The sequence below is a fragment of the Lissotriton vulgaris genome, chromosome 10 (genome assembly GCF_964263255.1).
Source record: "Lissotriton vulgaris chromosome 10, aLisVul1.2, whole genome shotgun sequence".
NCBI lineage: Eukaryota > Metazoa > Chordata > Amphibia > Caudata > Salamandridae > Lissotriton > Lissotriton vulgaris.
In genome coordinates, this window is record NC_141698.1 from 153,946,138 (window position 1) to 153,969,211 (window position 23,074).

The following is a 23,074-nucleotide window of genomic DNA, read 5'->3' on the forward strand; positions in this document are numbered from 1 at the left end:
CTGATGTATCTGAGGTGCGAGATGAGTATTAACTGTTTACAGTCCTGTTTGTGTCAAAACTTCTTGAAGCCACACTCCCATCCAAACTCAGACACAACATCCAAATCAGAGACTACAAGAAATCCAGAGTGATGTACTGTATCAGAACATTATCAGATCTTAATGGCCCCCCGAATTTTATGTAATTTTAAATTAATTGTTTTAAAACTCTTATCACAGTCATTTCTATTATTCAATTTTTGTCATGTTTTAAATTGTAAATGTTTTTTTAAACCAATCAATAAAGATTATTATTATTATTATTATTATTATTTCTTAGGGTTTTACAGGAGGTCTGATTGCTGCCGTGACTGGTTTCCTTCCGGGGTATTTTCCTCTGTCATGGATTGTAGATGTTGCAGGGTTGTGGACTGTGCCCCAAGTTCACAGTGAAGAGGGTTTCAATATTAGAATGTTGGCAGTATTTCATTTACTTACAGGACACTGCCTATGCATTTTTGTTCAGGTAATATTTCCCTCTTCTTTCCACCTTGCTTTTTCTTTGGTTAAAAGCCTCACAGTAAATTTCAATAAATAGACAAATAGTCAACTTGAAATTCGAAAAATAAAAATCACCTATTGCAGTCAATGTCCCTAGTATCTGGAACATTAATGAGAGTAAAGGCAGTGGTTGCAAACTGAACACAGAGTCGGAGGCTTGCCTCGTGCCGGAAAGGGGATTATCAATTCCCATATCTTGGCATACAATATACATGTATGGAAATCAGATGTATTGCCCGTGGTTAAAATATACTGACTTTCATCTACGTTATACATCTTGCCATTCAAATTAATTTAAGGCACGCGGTCGGGTTGCTTTGGTGTTTACTCAGTTTGTATTTCAAGACCAAGGCGTGGTACTAAATGTGTCAAAGGGAAGTGAAGGTGAATAAACCGAAGTGTGCAAACACTACAACAAAGGAAATCTGGTTTGGAAAATCTTCCTAGCACGTCTGCATGGCAACCTAATGGCTTGTGTGGCCACTTCCGCAAGCTAATCAGAAATACCTTCGGCCCCGAGTTAAAAGAAAACCGATAATGCAGGCGCTCGACTAATGCAAACATTACACAATCTCCCCACTCTCACCCAAAACGAATATACAAGCTGGAAGTTTCCTCTTCTCTTTCTACAACTATAAACCTTTTGGATTTAATACAGCAATAGTTTAACCCGTAGACTCATGGAGAAATATAAGAAAACCCCAAAATACCTTACAAACAAACTGACCTTACCTATAAAAAGAAAAGATATAAGTAGAAACCGTACATTTTTTTTTTTTAATAACATTTTTTTTTGTCCTCATCTCACCCTTGGCAAATACAATCGAACACTGGCAACCCTAATCCATCCTGGGCGCCCAGGGCTGAAGTTCTTGTTTTGCCTGGAGCCATCCCGGCTGCCCCGTTATTCCGAGGCCAGGTGTAATCATAGGACATTCTCAGGACTTTGGAGCAAAAATAAATAAATAAATAAAATGAAACCGTACATTGGGTAATTTCCAAAAATGTGGGACTATCTCTAAAATTCGCATTGCCACGCCCTTCACAGTACTCAAGAGTAAGACCGGCCGAAAGTATCACCTATTGGCTACATGCTGAGTCACAACTTCCGGTAAGATTGTAATCCAAGCAGACAGGGTCCTCCCTGAAGCCTCGTATTCTCGGTGCTTATATTAGCAATTTAACCACTTGGAAGGCCCCTGGAAATAGGAAAGACGAGGACGGGAAGGGAGAAACACTGTAATAGGTGATGTTCTGAATTCTGTTCACCTGTAATCGGGGCTGGACTGGTAACTTGAATCAGCCTTGGCAAAAATTATAAATTCAGTCACCATATGCAGATGTGCTAATGCGCGCTAGAGCCAGATCAACTCTTCCAAGTTGACACTGGGATCAGGTGCACCACCGCTCCTTGGAGGCCGAAACCGGCCTCCAAGTGTTGAAATCGGTCTCCTGGGGCTCCAGTCCCCCGGAGGATTTCCAGCTGGCCAATCTGGCCATGCCTATAATTAAAGGCATCACACAATTATATTAGGATAGGTTTTAGAGTTAGATCTCTCCACTGGCTCCCGATACAGGAGAGAGTCAACTTCAAAACCCTGTGCACCACACACAAGATCCTGCATGGCAATGCCACCCTACAAAGCCAACAGAGAACTCCGCTCCGACCACCTCCACCTATCCTTCACGCCCAGAATCAAGAAGGCACGAACATGGGGCCGTCTCTTCTCTTACAATGCCCCCAGGCTCTGGAGCTCCCTGCCCCCTGCCATCCGCTGTGAAACCAACCTTCTCACTTTCCGTAAACACCTGAAGACTTGGCTCTTCCCGTAAACATACTCTCCTCTTGTCTACTCCGCAGCACTGGGACGCCTCTCGGGTAGCCATGCGCTCTACAAATCCTTTTCATTTCATTTCATTGCATTTCAGGAGCAGTCTAGCTTTGTTTGTAGATTTAGACATAAAGCATTCATAATGCAACTCTCCACATGGTGGCTCTGGTACAGCTTCATCAATAGGGTAAATCCATTGATAACACAATGAATGGATCTACCCATGGGAATGCAAGAAAACAACTAAAGTTAAATGGTAAGAAAGGTGGAATGTGAAAGAGAACAAAGAATGAGTGAGCCTACAAAAATGCACAGCTGCCAGGCTAAGTCCATCAAAAGTGCAGCCTTCTGTGACCCACAAGAGGCGCTATGTTGCCATCTTGGATAGGTGTGACCCCCTATTTTCTAAACAGTGAACCTTCACCAAGATGGTAAGATGCCAGTATTTCCATCCTATAATCCCCAACCTCCATCTCCAAGGCAGCCACAGAGGCCATTTAACCTTCCTAGTTTGTGATTTACCCTTGTTTCTTCAACAGAACGCAATGACGTTGAGTCCGAAGAGCGACTTTCAAGCTTCTTCTTGGGTGAATTCTGGCACCGACTTGCAGCTCCTTCTATATGGCCATCTTAACAAGTTTCACAGATTTTGGTGCGAGGATACTGGACCTATCACTGTATTAAAGGTTTGACTGTCTGTACCATCAAAATAATGGTTCCATCCGTCAAACATTTAACATGTTTTCATTTTTTCAAAAACAAAAACCCAAAGTGGGTTTTGAAAACCCCCCAAAAGTAATGGCTCTCACATCATAGGAGCCCCTTTCCATCGGCTTTTCAAGTTGGTAAGGAAGTGTAAAAACTAGCCATCCAAATGTTCACTCTAAATCGGTCGAATGGCCAGACCTCTGATGGCCTATACTCCGTCATCTATTGGAGGAGTATTACAGACCGGTGGACGTTCAGTTGGGCGCAGAGGGTGCTCCTTTGTTGTTGAGGCAGAGTACTCTCTCTGCCAAACTCTAAATCAGCCCATTATTAAGCGTAATAAGTTAAGTGGCCAAGCCATACCTGGGAGCTGCAGTGTATACCCAAGCAACACTGGAAAACTAAACAGAGCTGGAAAAATCTATACAAATAATTGTAGTGGGTGCTTTTGATGAGGGTGCAACAACCATTGAAAACAAAGTACAGGGTACCACAAGCACTGGAGAAAAGACTACACTTGAATGCATGGTTTTCTTGCTAGCACAAACAGCACCACACAGCATTGCTACAAATGCAGCAAATAAGTGAATCACAACATTGCCAGCAGACTACTCCCTAAAGTAAATGGCTCACTGATTATGCACACTCGTTTCCAGTAAGTGGAAGCTAAATTGAGGACATTTTTCAGTAGGTCCTGAAGCTATTCTCTTCACTAATCCAGAAAACCAGTTATCCGACGCAATTTGGGCAGTAAACCTGGATTAAGTGCCGTAAAAAGAACACCAAGGTTCAAAATGACTAGATGAAATGCTGGAAGGAGTGAAAAGCCAGCTCCTACCCGCTGGTGGTACTGGTGGAGGACCATCATAAGAATTGGACCCTGTATCATGTGACAAGTGAGTGAGGGACCTGTTAACATAAAATAGAAATTGGCTTAGATTCTGAGCAGCAATTGGAGAGGATGAGTTCCAACAAGAGGACACACATCTGAGGAACCACAGAAGACAGACCAGGGGAACGTTGTTGTATACCGAATCCCTATGCTTGACCATGACTAGGAACAATCCAAATCTCTGACACTGATTTTTTGTGAAAAACACAGATTTCTTAGTTCCTTGCAGTTTTCTTAGTTCTCCAGATGTTTTAGATATTTATTGCCACTGAGTGGGCAGCATCATTTGGATGAAGCGGCCCCTCACACCCCTCCACTCTGATGGGACTGTACCAGTTGCCCTCATCGTGGCCAAGCCTCTGGGCACCTGGATAGCAAGACTTTAAAGGGAAACCACTGACTGAACTCACTCAGTCTCTCCTTTCTCCTAAAACGTAATGCAGGAAGCATGTGTGCTGATAAGAATAACAACAAAAATGTTGGGAAGGCCAAAGAAAGGTGTGTGATAGCACATATAAGTGAAATACCATCCCAGAAATAGGTCTAGCAGCTAAGGAGAACATGCTAAAGCCACAAAACCTCCCAAACTCTGGTCAGAACACTTTTTTCTGTTCACAATAGGGCTTTGGGGGGGGCGGCCGACCAGCGGGAGGCCTGCCACCCCCGGGGGGTTTTGGGGCCAGGGAAGGGCGGGGGGTAGAGCCAGCACCGTACGTGGGCTGGTTTTGGGCTGTTCTGGTAGCCTTGGGCTGGGGTTGGGCTATTTTTGGGCTGCTTGTGGGCTGGTTGCCTTTAAAACCGGCCATTTTGAGTAGTAGGCCACCATTTCGGTGACTTGTGACACAGCAGCCCGGCGGGGCGGGGGTTGGCGGATAAAATTATTTCATAAATTTAATTGTAATGGTGGTCGCGTCGCGTGGGGGGGGGGGCAGGCTTTACTTGAAGGTGTCGGAGCGCTTCAAGATAGGAACAGACCTGATACGGAAGCAGTACAAGTGAACGAATGGCGAAAGCAACGTTATGGTACATGAGGCCACAGTGACAATCAGGTGCAAACAAACTGCTAGAGGTGGCAGCCTGTGCATTACAGGAGGGAAGTGCCATGTGTGCTGGTTACAAAAGGGGCAAGCAGCAAGTAGTGGCATGATACTGCAATCAATGGAGGACACTTGAACACAAGAGCACGGGTTAAGTGGGGGTAGCAAACAGTGTGTTACCTGGGACTTGGTGACGTGTGCTGGTTACTGGGAGTGCCAAGCACAGGTGAAAGGGTGTTAGCGCATTTATGGCAGCCAAACGGACCACACGTACACATGGGGTCAGCACTGACATGGTCATGGAGAATGAAAGTTTTGTTTGCTAAAAGGTCTGCCCGCAGGTAATAATGGGGGGCATGCATTTCATTTGGAAGTGTCTGGAAGGGGGAGAACTGGAGGTCAGTTTTGTCGGCCGGGGAGGAGTTGGAGGTTCGAAGCGGAGGCGGAAGGGAGTTCCAGTTGCAAATTGCGTTGCCCGGAAAGGGTGGGGCCGTCGGTCAGTCCTTCTTGTAAGTGGGAGGTCCATGCTGTCGATTTTGCGCAATTGGTTATGAGCTAGAGCCTACAGAGAGTTTCGGCTTCTTTGGGAGATAGTGAGAAAGGGGCGGGACGAGGTGATGAGTGGAAGGAGGGGCCCGGTGCTGGGCAGGAGGCCTTGATGCCATTGGACTATGTGAGGATGCGGAGGAAGAGGGGGAGAGGCAGAAAGGGGGTGGGGGGGGCAGAGTAGCAGTGTTGGTAGGGTGCTTCAGGTATGCCCACGGCTGGGAGCGCCGAGAGTGACTGGCCCACTGGGAATATCGGGATGGAGCATGTTAGACAGTTAGTACCATGACATATTTTGCTCGTTCTCTTCCACGTTTAACAGAAGGGTATTGCTGTTGATTTAGTATTCATTCTTTTGTCCTCGTCGGAGTGAGGCTGCTTGGGCACACCAGGATTCGAGTCTAAGACAACAAGGGTACGAAGGCTCCTTCAGCAGAAGGCTTATTATACCGTAAAACTAGAGCAGTAACATCATTCATGCAATGACCACAGTCGACAGGTACCTAAAATCGAGTGGGGTGATGAGGGTTCGAGGGAGCGGGGCATGAGGACGTGTTTCACGTATGGCTTCTTGTTTTTCTTACAACACAATCCCATGGTAATACTATTTCTCATTACTGTTAGAAAGGATTTTATTGTGCCATTTTTAATGTATTCTTGAACATCGACGGAAGGCTGAGCTGGCAGTAACAGGGGTTAAAGCTGAAAGTTACACACGACTCAAGGAAGCTCAAAAATGCCTCTTTAAAGGCAGGTGAATAACTGTGCAAGCCTTGCTGGTTTAGTGATTGTACATTAACAAGTATTGGCACAGCCAATAGGCCTCACCTTTGGGATCTTGTAGGTGTTTAGCTATGCGACACATTCTCCTGGGTGCTGTGCCCAGTAAGCTATCTCAGGAAGGGAAGCCTGGGAGTGGGGGGACAGGGTAGTAGGAAGGGGCACATATAAAGGAGGGTGGGTGGCAGGGAAGGCGTCAATGGGAAAGCAATGATGCAGGTGGAGGAGAAGCAGCATTGATTGGGGATCAACCAGTGAGGAGAGAAGGGAGGGGCAGGGGGCAGTACTGAGGTGTTGAAAAGGTGTTCAAGGCATTGCCCATGGGAGGTTCGATCTCGCGTGCGCGGTTTGGGCGATTTAGTTCTTTGTTGCAGTGGGCTTTTTCCTGGCGGACAGGCTCTGAGACGGTGACACACGAGCTGGAGGACTTCTTTCTGGTGGGACGGCCGGGTTCGATGGACTGCCAGCGGCAGCTGGTCAGTTGTACGGGCCTCGTGGTTGGCCTGGGGGGTGCCCGTGGCACCAGAGAAGACATACGGTCCCAGACGGTGCTGTCCTGGCTTGGTATAGAGCTCGACTCCGGGGCATGGAAGCACGCCTGCCAGGGGAGGAGGGGGCATCAATGTTGGCATGGGGGCGACAACTCTGCCATGGGGATGTTCGATGTCGTGTTCGCTGTGTGAACCATTCAGTTCTGTTGGCAGTGGGGGTGTTTTCCTGGCAGACAGGAGCTGGCGGTGACTCACTATCTGGTTGACTTCTTTCTGGTGGGACGGCCGGGTTCGATGGACTGCCAGCGGTAGCTGGTCTGTTGTACGGCCCTCGTGGGTTGTCTGGGGGTGCCCCTGGCGCCAGAGAAGACGTACGGTCCCGGACGGTGCTGTCCTTGCTTGGTATAGAGCTCGACTCTGGGCCATGGAAGCTCCCCTGCCAGAGGATGAGGGGCTGCAATGTTGGCATGGGGGGCGACAGCACTGCCCATGGGATGTTCGATTTTGTGTGCGATGTGTGAGACATTCAGTTCTTTTTGCAGTGGGCTTTTTCCTGGCGGACAGGCTCTGGGTTGGTACCGCACTATCTGGATGACTTCTTTCTGGTGGGACGGGCGGGTTTCGACAGACTGCCAGCGGAGCTGGACGGGTTTACGGGCCTTGTGGTTTACCTGGGGGTGACCCGGGCGCCAGAGAGGAAGCATGGTCCCAGTTCGGTGTGGTCATTCCTTGGTAGAGAGCTCGACTCCGTGGCATGGAAGCACGCCTGCCGGAAGACAAGAGGATGGCAACGTTGTTGTTTGGGTCTGACGCTGTCCGGTTTGACGCTGCTGCATCATTGACTACGGTTGTCGGCGGGTTTTTTGTTTGCGGGGTGACGATTCGCCGTCGGCGGGGGACTGAGGGATGGAGCTGATGGAAGGTTGGGCGGGGTTTTGGTCGAGGAGGAGGTGACAGAGTGTATGCGGCAGGGGTGTTGGGGGGTCCTGCGGCACGCCCCATGGTATGGGTGAGGACCTGAAGGCGTTACAGAGGCATTCTTTCGGAGTGGGGCGGCAACGGAGGCTGCGCGTCAGAGTTAGGGAAGGCCTCGGGTCCTGGAGGTTCGGACTGTGAGTGGGCGTCTGTCAGGCAGCGGGGGAGGGGAGTGACGCTATGACATGAAGGAAACATTTCTCGCCTCTCTCAGGTGTGTCTTTTCGGGTGCAGGGGCGGGTCCAACTGCGGAGGCGCTGGAGAGCTATATTGGTGAACACTCCTTTATAATGCAAGCAGAAGGGGGACTGGGTCAAGCGCCGGAATCGGAAGTTGGAATTGGATGGCAGGTTGTTTCATGGTCAGTGGCAAGGAAGAGGGGCAGGCCCTGGCATGTGTTATTGCCGGCTTTGTGTGAGGTGGTAAAGGGGAGAGTGTGCCAGACGTGGCCTTGGAAACGTGCGAAGGGTTAGCGTTGGTTAAACAAGTAAAGAGGGACCTGTTAGCGATTCGGCGCAGGTAGGCGGGGGTCTTGTCAAGTGGTCGGATTTTAGGTCACAGGCGGGTTTGGAGGGGGGTTGAGAGGCCAGCGGCCATAGATAGGCCAGGAGGAACTTTATAGGGAAATGAAGGCTTTTTGAGGAGAAAGAAGGTTGTGAAAGGATGGAGCGCCCGGAGATTAGGCAAGGGGCAGTGGATTTTCAGGGAGGAGGGGTACACCTGGCAGTACGGAATGGAGTTGTATATGGTACACTTGAAGCTGGCTTTGGATCAGGCCATTGGTGGGCGCAGATACCCGAAAGTGCAGGAGTCTTGGGGGGGGGGTCGAAAGCCGTTAGCACGTCTTTCGAGTGGCGGTTCTTACTAATATATGGGGGAAGGGTAGGAGATATGTTTTGGATTATCGGGGGTAGGTCAAGCACAATAAAGTATTTAGCCAGGTGGAGAGGCAAATTGACGTTTTTGCTAATTGTTTACTGCTTGTGGATTGGGGGAACCAGTTTAGGGGAGGGGGTGGGGGGTTTGTCAGGAAATTACATATTTAGTGAGGCCTAGTTTTGTACGACGCAGGCCAAGGGTTTTCATTGTGTAAGGTGCACCTGCTTCCAATAAAGCGGCCTTTATCACACCAAACTTTTGAGTCTCTGGTCGGTGCTTTGCCTCCCCCCCCTCCCCCGTTGGGCCCCAATAGGGCTTTGGGGTTGGGCGGCCGACCAGCGGGAGGCTGCCACCTCACAGGGGGTTTGGGGGCTGGGGAAGGAGGGGGGTAGAGCCAGCACCGTACGTTGGCTAGTTTTGGGCTGTTCTGGTAGCCTTGGGCTGGGGTTGGGCTATTTTTGGGCTGCTTGTGGGCTGGTTGCCTTTAAAACCGGCCATTTTGTGTAGTAGGCCACCATTTCGTTGACTTGTGACACAGCAGCCGTGCGGGGGGTGGCGGATAAAATAATTTTCCCTCCCTCCCTCCCTGGGTTTTGTTGCAGTTAAAAGGGGGGTTCAAGTTTTTATCCTGGGGTAGGGTTTTTTGTGGGTGCAGCGGTGTTTTTTGGAAGGGGTTTTCTTGGGGGCAGGTGCATTGGGATTTGTTTGATGGTTGTGGGGTTTGTCGTGTCGCTGGAGCAGGTGCGGGTGTGATTTCTGCCTTTGGGGGCGGTTCTTACTAATATATGGGGGAAGTGTAGGAGATATGTTTTGGATTATCGGGGGGTAGGTCAAGCACAATAAAGTATTTAGCCAGGTGGAGAGGCAAATTGACGTTTTTGCTAATTGTTTACTGCTTGTGGATTGGGGGAACCAGTTTAGGGGAGGGGGTGGGGGGTTTGTCAGGAAATTACATATTTAGTGAGGCCTAGTTTTGTACGGCGCAGGCCAAGGGTTTTCATTGTGTAAGGTGCACCTGCTTCCAATAAAGCGGGCTTTATCACACCAAAATGTTGAGTCTCTGGTTGGTGCTTTGCCTCCCCCCCTCCCCCGTTGGGCCCCAAAATAGGTTATGGCTACAGAATCTGATCCCAGATTCCATAACATTCTCAATCACTGGGCTAACAGTTGGGATCTGCTATATGAACACGGAGGCACTTAACAAATAGACCTAGCTGGACTTTCCAACAAAATTACTGTGAATGTATGTTTGAAGAACAGGTCGTAAGATATTCTTGTATTATTATTATTATTATTAGGGGCATTTGTAGAGCGCCTGGTGTACGCCTGCAGGCGTGTCCCCGCGCTATAAAAGTGGGGTGAGCAGTAAGACAGCTAGCGCAGCCGGCTACCGTCTGAAAAGGTAGGTCTTAAGTTTAGTTCTAAACAGAGGTTCTGATGCCTCCAGGCGTATCTCAGACGGAAGGTCATTCCAATGCTTCGGTGCCAAAAATCTGAATCCTATCTTTGATAACATGGCTGGAGCTGAATAGCTATACTCTAGGAAAAAGTGTGTGTGGGGTATGCATCACAGTGTACAGAACTGACCAGTTAAAATATTTGGATGAACTTTAAGATCCAAATTCTATTTACTCAGAAGAAAAGGTTGAATTAACTTTCAGGGGTAAAAACATCAAAATTAGATCAGTGGGTTAAGAGATACTAATCATAAAAACCGCCTTATTAAATAAAAGTGAAGCTAGTCACATGTTTTTTAAACAGACTAAAATGTAGTTGAGTACAGCACAACAGAGTAAACTTGAATAATTGGATGAATGTTACCTGTACAGTCTGCTTTGTTCATTTGCTTTCCTTTTTTCTTGACTGGAAATACTTTCTGCCAACGTGCTCCTAAGTTGCAGGTGCAGCTTTACAGTTCCATCTCAATAAACATTTGTTTTACATTACCCAGCATGCATGCCCCCCACTTGCAGACATTACTCATTTTATTTCCCAAAAACATGGGTCATTTTTATTGGCATTCCTTAGATCTCAGATTGTTTTTTTTAAAGGTTTTATTGTGTGTTTAGGGAACACCATTAGTTTTGTGCCTACTACGGATGCCAGGGACATTCCTGTGTGACAAACATTGCCAAGTCATCTATAAAAGGTGCCTCTTGTTCAGAAAAAAAGTGGTGTAATCTAAGGCACAGAATTGGGTCAGTGAGGGTGCCAGAATCTGGGGTGCACGTTGAAAGATCTTTTGTGTGTAAGTGAACGGGATACGTTACAAAATACGAATCTGGGAGCAGAATTGAACCTTCAAAGAGGTTAATTTGATTCTAAAACAGGAGCACCTGCTGGCCCACAGAGTATTATGAGAATGACATTGTATAACTCATCTAATATATGATCATCCTTAAGCAATTGTGGTGTTGATACGACTACGCATTAAGATGGAGCATGAAAACAACAGTCACACTATATATAAAAGGACTAAAATTGGGCTGCCTGACTCAATAATGCCACCCCCTCCAAATGCTGGGACTGTTACTGTAATGTCTCCGTTTGGAAATATCAGGGGATGAGGCTGTAGTATAAAGATAACACCTTCATATAGTGCATAACTAACCTTTGTTCTCAACTCTGCAGTCAGGGCAGGACAGCATAGAAACAGCACCTCCTTGTCCAAGCCTCCCCTCCAACTACCCACCTCCAAAACCCTCAACCCCCACGTTCTAGCATACATCACAGTGACGCGATGCACATTCTAAAGCTGGAGAGCCGCAACACCACCACACACACTCCCTCTTTATATTCTAATAAATGAAAGTCATTGCTACAATGAGAATATGCTAAACAATAAGTCTAAACACAATACCAATTTCCAAATAAATAAAAAAGCATTTTCATACACAGCAACAAAGAGTCCAGTGAACTATAACATAAGGTCACAGCAAAATGCCCATCATACAACTTTAATTTGCTCAACAGAAAATCCTTGAGCCTGGACGGAGTATCTTTCCCAACCTGCCCATTCTCGTCATACCGACTTCATCACTCTCCTGAGTCTTCACCACTTCATCAAAAGTCTCCTGTTCATCTTGCTCTCTCCCTTGCTCCACATCCACACAATCTTCCCACAAATTACTCAGTCTGTGAGGCAAATTCATCCTTAACATCTCCTCTTTCTACTTTATTCGACTGCCTTAAATTTAGCAAAGCGACCGATGTCCCACACAATATTATCACTCAATGTAGCTGAGTTGTTTAATCATTTCATCACTCTGTGTCTTATCCTGAATGTGGACTTTGGTCAAATTCGAATCAAAATGCCTGTGTTTTTGATGGGCCTGGAATAGTCTTTTATTAACTTGTTTTCCGCAATAAACATATTTAAAAAAATAATAATAATTTCATCACTCCCAATGGTTCAGTATATCCACTTTGCCCTGTTAGTACTTTTCCAACTCTTTTCACCTTTACCCAATCACCTTCTTGCAACTTCTCTTTTGTCGCTTTCTTTACATCACACTGGGCTTTAACAATATTTCTTTTTACAATATCTAGTGACCACTCAACTCTTCTTGCACAATCCATGGATCCAAAATTGTTTTTGGTAAAAGGCTCCCTTCTATGTATCAAAGCAAAAGGACTATACCCTGTGAGTGAAGGTGTCAATCTGTACGTCCAAAACATTTTCTTCACCTCCAACTCCCATCTCTTCTTATTTTCACAAGTGTAGGACGCTGGCTCTCTATATAGTGCACTGAAACAAAGTACACTGTGTAGAGAGTCCAGTGAAACCCAGAATGGCATACAGAGACAAATATTGGTAATACTAATACTCTATTCGTGGCAGTGTAGGTGAGCAGTTAGACTTATCAGAGGGTAGTGCAAAACATTTGTTGTACTCCAAGAGGCAATAAATGAGACACACACTCAAGAATACATCCAAAACCAATTTACAAAAATAACACCACTTGTTATGTCATTTTCAGACCAAGAACTTTGTTCTACATGAAGTACTTTTTAAGATATTAATTTTTCAAGTTTGCAAAATAAATCACTTTTGTGCGCAATTACGCACCATTTAAGTCAATGGGAGAAAATAGAAAATTGCATGTAAAATCACACAGTTTGATCTCAAAGTTCACCTTTGGGATTTAGGTACGTAGCAGGGCCAGGACCAATGTTGCACCAGCGGATTTTCTGGAGTGCCCTGAACTCGTCCTGAAGCAGGGTGCTGAGGTCGTTGGTAGCTGGTGCACTACGAAGAAGGGGGCTTCTTGAAAACACATTGCACAAGGGGACTTAAAGGTAAGTCCGAGGGGTCCTGCTCAAGGGAGTAGATCGCAAGGGCCTCAGGACCACTGGAGCACAAGCTGGTCCATGCATACCCAGGCCGGAGGGCTGGGTACACAGCACATAGGTCAGCTGGGGCGGCACACATCAAGATGTCCTCACGGTCAGCTGGGTCAGTCATGAAGTGGGTCTCAGGTGTCTCAATGTCCCTTGATGAGAGCTTGCTTCCTGGGCAGTTGGAGTCCGGATTGGACTCTTCGTCTTGGTGAATGTTGCAGAGGATCTCACACCCTGGGAATTGGTGTGGCACGCCTCAGGTAGATCCTAGTGTCTCCACACTTGGAGGGGAGACAGATTTGATCCTCCGGGGCTGGTGTACCCCTTTTGGGTCAGGATATACTGGTTTGTGAGAACCAGCCTGTCATGCACAACAGTGTGACTAGCACAGTTATTTATTAGGGCAGTGGTTGGGATTCCATTCACAAGTAGGTGTGTGTTTACTCCCTTCAGTAATCTTCGGCTCACATTTTGGGCCCACTTCTGAGTTAAAGGTTAGGGTGCCCTCCTCTTCTGAGGAGTTCCCCTCAAAAGCTGCACTAGGATCGCCTGAAGGAGTACTAGTGAGTTTGGTTTTAGGACAACAAGGGTCCCTGGCTAGGTGCCCTGTCTTGTTACTGTAAAGGCACCAAGCCTTCTTGGGGCACCAGTTCTTACTCCGGTACCCACCTTAGTTTTATGAATTGTCTCGGGTCCACCCTCCTGGACAGGTTTTTGGGGGCATACAGAGGGTCCCTTTTATCTTTTTTAGAGTAGTCCACTTTTTCTCAGGGATGCTTTTGGGCCTCTCCCTTTTGGTAACCCCCACTATGTCAAGTTTTGGCCACTCTGGTTCTTTACCCATTGATCAGCCTTCCTCCCCTACTCTTATGTAGAGACTGGCGCCAGGTCTACTAGGTATTAATGCAACTTTTCCTGCACACAATTACTTAACAGATGGTCTTTCATGATCAAATTGTAAAGCTCATCATAATCATACACATTGTTTCCTTTTAACCAACCACCTAGAGTTTTCACTGAAAGGTCTACAAATTCAACCCAGAACTGACTCTGGGGTTTCTGAGTCTGTCTGAATGTAATTCTATATTCTCCAGTGGAAAGTTCAAAGCCCTCAATCACAGTACCCTTCATGACACTCAGCATCTTCCCCATTCAATATTAGGAGTCTAACCCTGCATTTACCTGAGAAAAGGTCCCACAAGATAGTGCCCCAATTCTTTTTGGCTACTCTTCTGCTAAAGCAGACACTCGCATAAGCAGTACATCATTTAGTGATTTCATCACCCTCTGCATATTTAGTAACAATTCCTTTGGGGAATTTAGGATCAAATAATTCCTCTCTCTTTCCCTAGGTATTATGATATAGCTGCCACCAGAGATAGGTCCTAGACCCATCTTTTCTCTTTGCTTCTCTATGTCCAGGAGTTGTGCTTCTACATTCAACCGCTTGGACAATATTTCTAGGACAAGGCCCTCCTCTCAGGGAGCTTCCACCTTTGAGGCAGGGGTCTCCACCATCTCCTCAGCATCTTCTTCTGCTGTATGATTCTCCTGGGAATCATTTTAATCCGCTGAATGATTGCTCTCCTCTTCTGCCAAAAGCTTCATTGGCTTTTCTTTGGTAGCAGGAGCCCCTGTTTTAACACCATAACCCATATAGAAGGCCCAAAGCTGGCAGTATGACATCTCCATGTTGCTCCTGTGGGGTAGTAATTGTTCACTAAAGTTGGGACCTTTTTATAAAGTAAAAAAAAAACCTTAACACTTTCCTTTTGTCCTATGTAGAGTACAATTTTTAAATTCTAACAACTGAGTACAGGGACTTAACCAAGACCCTAACAGTTAATTTTAAAATTTAGAAAAATAGACCAATCGAAAAATACAACTGGCTAGAGACAATTTTTGGATGTATTCATATGCTCACTTATTGACAGAGTGGTATCAGCAAAGACAAAGTTGTAGATCCCACCACTGATCCACCAAGGTAGAAGGCTGGCTCTCTATATAGTGTGCTAAAACAAAGTACACTGTGTAGAGAGTTCAATGAGACCCAGATTGGTATACAGAGGCAAACCTAGATAATACTAACTCTCTATTTGTGGTAGAGTGGGTGAGAAGTTAGGCTTATCAGAGGATAGTGCTAAGCATTTGTTGTACTTACAGAGGCAATAAATGAGGCACATACTCAAGAATAAGTCTTAGACCAATTTACAAAAATAACACTGATTTTTCAAAATTATTGTTCAGACCAAGAATGTAGTTCTACGGTAAGTACTTTTTAAGATATGAATTTTTCAAATTCCCAAAATGAATCCCTTTTGTGCACCATTACGCACCATTGATGTAATTGGGAGAAAATAGAAAAATGCATATAAAATCACACAGTTGGATCTCAAGGTTCACCATCGGGATTTAGGTAAGTAACAAGGCCAGGCCCAATGTTCCACCCCCTTTTCTGAATCATTTTTGTCCACCATAAGCGTGGAAGGGTATACTCAGTTGTGAGTCCCTAGCTCATTGCACCATCAGGATTCAAGCAAGCCGGGTCGAAGACGGCTGAAATGCCAGAAACCCGTCCCCGGTAGCTTGTTTCCTTCCCAGTATAAGAATTGGCTTGGTAGTTTGGTCTGCCCTGTTCCCATGATGCACTGGGCCAGGGTCAAACTAATTTGCATGTAGCCAAGTTGTGAGCTGGGATTGTGCAGTGAGCTAAAAAACGGTGATGGATCAAGCCCTGATCTTTGGACTGGGTAAGAGTGGTCTGCTTAATTCAGACACTCTGTTCATCACCACCCCCTTTTCTGAACCAATGTTCCACCAGCAGATTCTCTGAGCGTCCTGAATTTGGCTGGGTGCAGGTTGCTGTGGTCATTGGTATCTGGTGGGATCCATGTACTAGGGACTTATAGGGGTTGATGAAGTTGTGCCAATTGTGGTACCGTTTTAGGGAAAGAACACTGGTACTGGGAATCTGGTTAGCAGGGACCCAGTACACCTCAGTCAAAGTTGCATCAAAAACCAAGCAAAAAGTGGTGGTAGGGGGAAGGGTACAGCAAAAAGAACCCAGTTTCTCATAACAAGCTATTTGGATGGTACACTTAATTACCTGATTAAATCGCTTAATTGAACCATTTTCTACAGGATGATAGACAGAGATATTTACAAGCTTTACTACATTTCTTTTCAAAAACTGTTCAACCTTTGAAGCTGTAAAATGTGCTCCATTGTCACTCAATAGTTTCCTTGGCAACCCCTTTCTCAAAAATACTGAATCCAAAAACATCACCACTGTGTAGATATGAGGATGGAATCATCAGCAAAAAGTAAAATAGGTATCTTTTTGTTATTTAAAATTGGAGAGTCATTTTTTACAATGTTCTAGGGTGTCCACAACATTGTTAATATATAGGGAAAATAGGGTGGGCGCTAGCACACAGCCCTGGCGAACTCCTCGCTTTATGGGAATATGATCCATCAATTCTCCATTTGGACCCCAGCGAACCTGTGCAAAATTATTCACATGTAATCTACTTATTAAATGCACTAGGTTGGCCGGAGCACCCATGTTTATCAGGTCTTGCAAAGGGATGATCGTGGAATAAGATCAAACGCTGCTCTAAGACCAATAAATGCCATATAAAGTTGTTGTTTCTGAAGAAAAACATATTTCCAATATAAAACAATAAATCTAAAAATGTGATCTGTTGTACTAATTCTTGGTCTAAAACCTGCCTGGAGGGGAGATACAATCTCTTGTGTATCAACCCAATCCAAAAGTCTCATCAGGATTTGTTTCGAAAAAATCTTTTGGGCATTATCAATGAGGCTGATAGGCCTATAATTAGATGGCTCCCCCAGATCACCTTTTTTTTGTATAGCTATAATTTCAGCTCCAAGACATGCGTCAGGTACCCCCCCCCCCCCCCCCCCCCCCCAGATGCAATAGCATTAAATAACATATTAAGGTAGGAGGACCATATCAAAGGTTCAGATTTATGTAAGTCCCCGGGTATTTTATCTGGTCCAGGTGCTTTAGCAGATTTCTGCGAATCAATCACTCTAATTGTTTTGCCTAAGCTAAAGATGATAAGAGGAGTGGGATCTAATATAGGCCATACATTTAGAAAGCTAGTGCTATCAGGAACCTGGGAGTCACCAGAAGCATAAAGCATTGTAAAATGAGATACCCATTAATCCGGGGAAATATTATATTGATGTAAATTAGGTGTTTCTGACTTAGTTTGGGTAACAAGGCGTCAAAATAATCTAATGTTGTTCTTTTTCATGGCATCCAAAATATCTTAAAATGAAATAGGTGGGTGAGAGGAGCACTCCTATGTTTCAGTAATTTTTAACTAAGCTTAGTTTTTATGAGGCTAAACATAAGCGTGCAACAGAGGTAGCACGTCTGTCCTGACCGTACCTAAATTAAAGTCCTATCTTGAGTGTGAGACACACTCAACCTCGTTGCACTGTTGCTATATGTGGTTCAAAGTTTGAACAGCACTACATACTCAACAATTTTCACATAAATAAATGAATAAACATCTATGCTTTGAAGAGAACAGAAATCATCAAAATTTTTTTACTGCACAAAACATTCTCATTTAAACATTCCAAAACATTTTAGGGAATATTTTCATAGATATTAGTAGAACAAACAATCACAATGATGAATCTTCTCTTGAGCCCAATGCATTTCGAGCTTAACAAGCTCTTCATCGGGGGCCTGAAACTGAGATAAACATGATATCAACTCACTCGAATTCAAGATAAACAAGGCGTCAGACTTTACATGGCAAACATTCTAGTATATTAGAAATCACTTTTGGAAGTTGGTGAAATCAAGTGATATAGTGATAGGATTGAACCATAGCCCACTCCGCGGTGCGTGAAAAAATTATAATACATACTCACAATCCCAAAGCGATTTTAGACTGAGCCTTTAAACAACCAAATCCTAAAAAACAAATTCAGAAAGAAGAACTCTAGAGCGTGTTCGGCAAAACACGAGTGTAAACTAATGGATAACGCTGTTTGGGGAAATTACCTGGAACGCTTATGCTTCACAGATCACGAAGGGGTTCGTGGGAACTGGACTGGTCTAAGCTGAACCGATCACAGCAACCGGCATCCACAATCTGCTGAACAAAACGAACTATGAATAACGGACTCTGAGAGCTACCAAACTCTAGAGACAAGAAACTCCTGAACTCGAATCCTTACCTCCGTCAGGACGCGTCCCAAAAAATGACTGCTCAAGCTCATACTCTAACCGGGTTCGGGTGATTACCGGAAGCCGCTAATCTCTACATTTCCTTTTGCGTCTATAAGGGATCAGAACTATGAAAACTGAAAACGGACTACAAGCGGACAAGTCCTCTGACTCCGTGAAAAAGACTCAATGACACTACAAATAACGAGCAGGAAACTCAACAGGACTGAAGTCTAAGCAAACACTGACATGACAAGAAGGTCCTTAGACTGCTGTATTAACTGAAGACCGATCTAAGGAAGTCTGCCCAAATCTATAAACCGTTATTATATATGGGGTAACCCGAAAAGAGTCCTAGGACCTGGGTATCAAGTGTTACAGATATGGTGGTCCTAGACCTAGAATTCCACACACAAATCTTCAAACAATTTTTAACTCAGTTATTATTCATACCGGAAATTAATTCCTAAAGTGAAAAAACAAAAACATAAGAGCCCAGAAAACATACAGGTGTCCAATATATATACACACAAACAGATTGTCCTTATTAAAAGTAGAGGAGAAAACTCTACTATTTATTCATAATAAAAATCTCCTCATATGGCAGTTCACAATATATGCAATTCAAGACAGAAGGGGTTACGGAGAGAAAACAAAGTGTTTTTTAGAGTGAGATTCAAGTGCTCGTGCAAAGGATAGAAAGGACCAAGCGGTCAGGGGATATTGATTGGTATGATCATCAAGAAATCTAATAGCTTAGATGTAGACAGAGCCAGCCCTCAAACGTTAGTTCGTAATAAAGTTATCTTTGGCAAAGGTCCCTTTGCTCAGATGGTTTTTGATCTTCAGGGAAGGGTTGATGGGCAGGGGCATAAGAGATGCCGGCTCACTGTAGGGAAAAGCTGTCGACGTTTCGACCCAAGGATAAACAGGGCAAATTGTCTCCTCATGGACGGGTCTTCATCAGGACGGGACGGTGAAGGGGAAAGAGCATAGTTACATTGGTTTCATGTAACCCCAGTGGTAAAGTAGGACACCTGTAACACAAATGTAGGGGCTCAGTTCATTTAAAACTAACAACATGAAGGTTGATGATAAGTACTCCAGAAGCACTCACCCTGTTAGTGGTGTGCCTATATGCCCAATGGTCAATTCGTTAAAAGAGAGCCGAGCAAGCGTGCTCTCGAGTACTAGGAGGGAAAATAAGAAACATAAAGCCATCAGTGCTGTGTTTCTTATGCGGTGATTTTAAAATACAAAACATGGACTAGACATAGACAAAAATGAACACTGTGAAACTAGCTAATTGGACTCACCCTCGCTCAGTCGGCGAAAAGATGATAACTTGGGTTTTCTGTGAAGCAATATACACGCTGTGTCTGTGGACAAGAATGTATAATGAGCTAAGTGGGTCAACAGTTACAAAGTCGGAGTGGTAACATGTAACATCAAGGGATGTTGGTTAATCATAACATACCTCCTCCGTAGAACTGCGTGGCCTATCAATGGGGCTCTGTCTGTTGACGACTGCTGAGAGAAACTCGGTCAGCGTCAGGTTAAGTACTGGCCGTGACGTCAACGTGCACGCTACTAACATATCACGCTATGGCAAGGACTGTTGCCTAGCAACATACGTGGTGTGGAAAAGAAGACAGACTCTAGGCGTCTTAGAAGTTCGGAAAACATAGTAAACATGGAAGCATCCGCATGCAACGGAACATAGTACACACTATATGCCTTATACAGTACATGTTTACAAAGTACATATAAAATATGCATCCGGATAACAAAGTTCCATATATTTTGCAACTGAAGTACGAGCGTAAACAACAAATTAAGCTTTCAGCCATTGTACAGGGTGGACATTTGTCTTGTTGTTTCTTCGTACTCATTCAGACCCCGATTCACTGTGTCAAATATGTGCATCCATTTGCACTCTCGGAGACTAAGGGTACTGGCAAAGTTCCCACCCCTGATGTTTACCGCTACTTTTTCTAAGATCCACCACCGGAGGCTTTCAGGTGGGTGACCGAAGGTCAGAAAATGTTCCACCAAAGGAGCGCCTTGTACTTTGCAGCGTATTCTGCTTACATGCTGCAGAATTCGAGCTTTAACTTTTTGTATGGTCTGGCCCACATACAGGAAATCGCACGGGCATTTGATGGCATATATGACACCCGTCGAGTTGCAGTTAGTTTGGTGGCGTAAGGTATGGGTGTAGTTGTTGTGTGTACACTGCTTGATTTCCAGAGTCAAAGGGCAGGCCTTGCACCCACCACATTTGTAATGGCCGACCACTGGTGGGGTGTTCCACAGAGTTGTTTGTGAGTTGCTCGGTCTGCTATGTAGTAGGGATTGGACAACATAGTCCCTGACGCTTTTCCCTTTCCTAAAAGCATGCATAGGGGGTTCTGGGATCCCTATCTCATCTGCCACAAGATGCCAATGACTATTTATAACTCTCTTAATATCATTACTCCTGGTGTTGAAGGTAGTCACACAGGTCATTCTAGTGTTGGTGTCCTTATCTTTGGTTTTAGGCTCAAGGAGAAATTCTCTGTGGCAAAACCATGCCTTCTTGCGAGATTTTTTGAGCAGTCTACGGGGGTATCCTCTGTCTGCTAACCTTTCTATGAGTAAAGATGATTCTGTAAAGTAATCCACCTTGCGACTACAGTTCCTACGTAACCTCAGAAATTGTCCATAAGGCAGGTTATCTCTGAGGTTACGTGGATGGTGGCTTGAGTAGCGTAGCAGGGTGTTTCTCTCGCTGGGTTTTCTAAAGAGTGTGGTACGTAAATATCCCTCATCCTGAACTATACTGATATCTAGGAAGTTGATTTGGTGGTTGCTGAAGTCCAGTGAGAATTGGATGTCGTTGGAGCAGTTGTTAAGCCAGGTATGAAAATTCTTTAGCTTTTACAAAGGGTGTGGCCATGGGGGCAAGCTTTGCCCCAGATCTGGCCATAATCTTCATGGATGCATACGAACGAACCTTCGTACTTAATGGAACCAACCCCTTCCATGACAACATCGTGCTATGGCGTCGTTACATAGACGATGTGCTGATGATATGGCAGGGAAATGAGGAGCAGCTAAAGAATTTTCATACCTGGCTTAACAACTGCTCCAACGACATCCAATTCTCACTGGACTTCAGCAACCACCAAATCAACTTCCTAGATATCAGTATAGTTCAGGATGAGGGATATTTACGTACCACACTCTTTAGAAAACCCAGCGAGAGAAACACCCTGCTACGCTACTCAAGCCACCATCCACGTAACCTCAGAGATAACCTGCCTTATGGACAATTTCTGAGGTTACGTAGGAACTGTAGTCGCAAGGTGGATTACTTTACAGAATCATCTTTACTCATAGAAAGGTTAGCAGACAGAGGATACCCCCGTAGACTGCTCAAAAAATCTCGCAAGAAGGCATGGTTTTGCCACAGAGAATTTCTCCTTGAGCCTAAAACCAAAGATAAGGACACCAACACTAGAATGACCTGTGTGACTACCTTCAACACCAGGAGTAATGATATTAAGAGAGTTATAAATAGTCATTGGCATCTTGTGGCAGATGAGATAGGGATCCCAGAACCCCCTATGCATGCTTTTAGGAAAGGGAAAAGCGTCAGGGACTATGTTGTCCAATCCCTACTACATAGCAGACCGAGCAACTCACAAACAACTCTGTGGAACACCCCACCAGTGGTCGGCCATTACAAATGTGGTGGGTGCAAGGCCTGCCCTTTGACTCTGGAAATCAAGCAGTGTACACACAACAACTACACCCATACCTTACGCCACCAAACTAACTGCAACTCGACGGGTGTCATATATGCCATCAAATGCCCGTGCGATTTCCTGTATGTGGGCCAGACCATACAAAAAGTTAAAGCTCGAATTCTGCAGCATGTAAGCAGAATACGCTGCAAAGTACAAGGCGCTCCTTTGGTGGAACATTTTCTGACCTTCGGTCACCCACCTGAAAGCCTCCGGTGGTGGATCTTAGAAAAAGTAGCGGTAAACATCAGGGGTGGGAACTTTGCCAGTACCCTTAGTCTCCGAGAGTGCAAATGGATGCACATATTTGACACAGTGAATCGGGGTCTGAATGAGTACGAAGAAACAACAAGACAAATGTCCACCCTGTACAATGGCTGAAAGCTTAATTTGTTGTTTACGCTCGTACTTCAGTTGCAAAATATATGGAACTTTGTTATCCGGATGCATATTTTATATGTACTTTGTAAACATGTACTGTATAAGGCATATAGTGTGTACTATGTTCCGTTGCATGCGGATGCTTCCATGTTTACTATGTTTTCCGAACTTCTAAGACGCCTAGAGTCTGTCTTCTTTTCCACACCACGTATGTTGCTAGGCAACAGTCCTTGCCATAGCGTGATATGTTAGTAGCGTGCACGTTGACGTCACGGCCAGTACTTAACCTGACGCTGACCGAGTTTCTCTCAGCAGTCGTCAACAGACAGAGCCCCATTGATAGGCCACGCAGTTCTACGGAGGAGGTATGTTATGATTAACCAACATCCCTTGATGTTACATGTTACCACTCCGACTTTGTAACTGTTGACCCACTTAGCTCATTATACATTCTTGTCCACAGACACAGCGTGTATATTGCTTCACAGAAAACCCAAGTTATCATCTTTTCGCCGACTGAGCGAGGGTGAGTCCAATTAGCTAGTTTCACAGTGTTCATTTTTGTCTATGTCTAGTCCATGTTTTGTATTTTAAAATCACCGCATAAGAAACACAGCACTGATGGCTTTATGTTTCTTATTTTCCCTCCTAGTACTCGAGAGCACGCTT